Source organism: Lycium ferocissimum, chromosome 10, assembly GCF_029784015.1.
Source record: "Lycium ferocissimum isolate CSIRO_LF1 chromosome 10, AGI_CSIRO_Lferr_CH_V1, whole genome shotgun sequence".
NCBI classification, from domain to species: domain Eukaryota; kingdom Viridiplantae; phylum Streptophyta; class Magnoliopsida; order Solanales; family Solanaceae; genus Lycium; species Lycium ferocissimum.
The window spans coordinates 57,410,652-57,414,655 of NC_081351.1; positions in this window are offsets into that span (position 1 = coordinate 57,410,652).

Sequence of the window (4,004 nt, forward strand, 5' to 3'; positions counted from 1 at the left end):
CTTGCTGGGGCCCCCCTTGGGGGCCGTCTCTCCACGCGGGTAGACGAGTTGCGAGCTCGACTCTGGGTTTTCCCCGGTGTACATTGAAAGGCGCTCCGGTTGTTCAAACTCCTTTTTTGGGTACTACTCTTATGTATATATTTGAACTCCTTAAAGTCGACCCACTTGTAATTACATGTATTTTGTTTGGGAGGCTCGTAGACGAGATATGTACGGTGTAGATGTTTCACGGCCTAGTTGTCTTTGTCGCCGTATAATATGTTAGCACAGTTGATTATCACTACTCGTGTACATGTATGCTATTACCGACGTTGCTAAGAAAAAAAATGCCAGTGTTTATACGGCCCACTTAGTAATAAGAATAAGACATATGACAGGGGGTGCCCGGTACAAGTATCGGGTACTCGTCGCGGCCCCTAGTTGGGTCGTGACATCAGATGGGGCATATGATGAGAGATTGCTCGTCGATGATCGGCAGAGCTAGGACTCGGCCACGGGGATCGGTAGTGTGATCCTCGGAGCACGCCTGCAGGCAAACTCCGAGTGTCCCGGCCGAGGTAGGTAGTAGGCGGGGAGCATCTCGCCGAGTGTGCCACACGGCGACCGCTTATATGCTTTAGCCGGACGACGTGATCTCGAGTCCTCTCCGGATGTGGTCACGGGCACATTGCTTGTGTTTTCTCATGATGTGTATGCATTGATAGATTCGGGCTCCACGTTATCTTATATTACTCCCTATGTTGCTAATCGTATTGGGGTGAAACCGTCAATTAAACCTTTTTGAGGTATACTACTCCGGTTGGTGATCCAGTGATAGCTAAGCAAGTGTATAAAGATTGTATAATTGTGATATGTGATCGCCAAACCAAGGCCGATTTAGTTGAGCTAGAAATGCTAGACTTTGATGTTATAATGGGCATGGATTGGTTGGCCTCATGCTATGCTAATGTTGACTGTCGAATGAAATTAGTTCGATTCCAATTTCCGGGAGAGCCCGTACTTGAATGGAAGGGTAATACGGCAACTCCAAGGGGTAGGTTTATTTCCTACCTTAAAGCAAGAAAGATGATCGCCAAGGGCTATATTTATCATTTAGTTCAAGTTCATGACACCGAGGTAACATCGCCAACTTTCCAATCTGTTCCGATAGTGAATGAGTTTCCGGATGTATTTCCAGATGAACTTCCAGGCCTTCCTCCAGAAAGGGAGATTGATTTCGCCATTGATGTGTTGCCGGATACCAAGCCTATTTCTATTCCTCCTTATCGAATGGCTCGGCGAATTGAAGGAATTAAGGCTCGGTTGAAAGATTTGCTCAGAAGGGGGTTCATTAGACCCGGTTCGTCACCGTGGGGAGCACCGGTCTATTTGTGAGAAAGAAAGATGGCTCCCTACGAATGTGTATTGATTATAGGCAGCTGAATAAGGTGACGGTAAAGAACAAGTATCCTCTTCCAAGAATTGATGACTTATTTGATCAACTGCAAGGTGCCAAGTGGTTTTTCAAAATAGATCTGAGATCGGGTTACCATCAAGTGAGAGTCAGAGAAGAAGACATTCCCAAGACAACATTCAGGACAAGATATGGCCATTATGAATTTCGAGTAATGTCGTTTGGGCTAACTAATGCTCCGGCAGTGTTTATGAATTTGATGAATAATGTATTCAGGCCTTTCTTAGATCTGTTCGTGATAGTATTTGTTACATCCGTCTTTTTGCATAATCGAAAAAAATTCGAGATAGTTGTGAATTATGAGAAAGAAGGCTATGTTTGAAATTTTCTTAGTACGAGTATGTTGGTTATGGAAATTTGGACGTGAAAACACGGAGAAGGCCTAAGGGCAAAATTGGAATTTTGGAAATTTGTTTCGGGAATTATAAATTGTGATTTGTGAACAATTGGGCTCAAAAAAAAAAAAAGAAAATGAGGCCCAAATTAGAGAGGCCCAACCGGCCACTTATGGCTTTAGCCCATGGAATTAATTAATTTCCATGTGACATAATATATTCATCCATAGCCTTAGAACATTCAAGAAAGGCAAAGAAAAATCAAGAAAAAAAGAGAAAGAGAGCACGGCTAGAGAGGAAAGGAAAGAAAAGAAAAGAAGAGAAATTCTTGGAGCCAAATCCTTGGTTCAAAATTCAAATTCTTGTGGAATTATTACTAAGTGCAAGAGCCTCTACAAAGTGATATAATTGGTTTGGCAAGAAACCATCTTTGGTGGCAAGTGGAAGAAGTGAGGAAAAGGTAAGAATTTAATGTTCCTTTGTGTTATGGAAGGTTATGAATGATAGAATAAGTAGAATTGCATGGAAATCATGGGATTGTGTTTGGGTATGTGTTAGCCGTGCATGTGTGTGAGTGTGTTGTGGCCGTGTATGTGTATGGTTGTGTGTAGAAGATGTGTTGGATTTTATGTTGTATTTTAGTTGTGGTTATGATGAAGTTTATGTTAAAAAATGAAAGTAGAATGAATTGATGGAAGTTGGAAAAATAAGATGTTGGCCGTGGATATGGAAGAGTTGGAAATAATGATGAATTGTTTTATTTGATATGTTAGATGTGTTGTTATGATTCTTATAATCTAAACGAAGGAAAATGATGTAAGTTTGTATTGATTTGGAAATGTTGGAAGAATTATGGCCTTATGTTGGAAAGTTGTATATTTTGTATATTTTGTGAATATTTCGTAATATGTTATGGAATGTTTCCGAAGTGATCTTGTTGGGTTGATGAATATGGAAATGTCAATGTTGGATTGAAAGTGTGAAGTTAGAACGGAAATTATTATGTTATGTAGGAAATGGCTAGTTGTGCCATATTGTGCATTTTGTAATATTTGTTGTTGTTGTTGGATTGTTGGGTTGTTGTTGTTGTTATATTAGGCCGAGCTACGTCTCGGGGGTGTTGGATTCATAGGGGAAGTGCTGCCGAAATTTCGGTAGCCAAGCATAACCCCAAGTTGAAATATTAGCTTGCATGAATAGTAATTGGTAAGAATGACCATTTGCAGATTTCTGACGAAATTGGAAGTGAAGCCAAGCGAGCATAAGGCGTAATTGAGGTATGTAAAGCCTTGCCCTTTATTCCTTGGCATGTTCGAGTCCGACGGGCTTGACGGCGAGCCTCGATGACATACACTTCTCACAATTCGAGATGGAAATTAGTGCAAAATCCGTCGGTGGGGCGAACCCATTTCTTCTAAAAGTTGACCTATAAGTATGCAACTTCCATAAATGGAGTCGAAACACTCTAAAATGATTATGGACGACTCCCTAAGGTTTATTATTTATAATTTACGTACCTTATTATGGTTGGGTCCGAGGTGGGCCCACAATACCCTGATACTCCCGGTATGGTTCAAATCAATACATTTCGTCTCCGATTTTCATAAGTAACTCTTAATTATGTTCTGTCCGCTAACTAGTAAGTATTATGACTGTCTTTCTGAATCTGAATATTATTCTGACCTCTGGAACGATTCTGGATACTCTGTTCTGATATGATCCGCCTATTCTGATCTGACTTATCTTCTGAACTACTTCAGTTTGATTACGTTTGTATGTTGGTCTGTCTGTATATGGTTTCTCATGGATCGTTCGTGGATGACTCAATGCTTCCTTCACCGCGCCGGGCCGGGTTACGTGATTCGTGCACCTCGGCCGCATTATTCACCGCGTCCCTCGGATTGTGCGGGCCGGGATGCGTCCGTATCCGATTCGGATCCGATTATGATTATGATCGATTATGTGATATTATGGGGATGGCGGCCGGGATGGCATTTGATACGATTTCGTTCGTCCACCGCGTCCCGTACTACGAGGGCGGGTTCGTTACCGCGTCCCTTATTAAAGGGCCGGGATACGTACGTATGTGACGGGATCCGATTTCGATATGTACGTACGCATATGATTATGACTGCGCATGCATGATTCTCGCGTTACGATTCCGTGTGTCCGATTTGGAATATGACTACGTCCGTCACATTCGAAACCGATTCGGA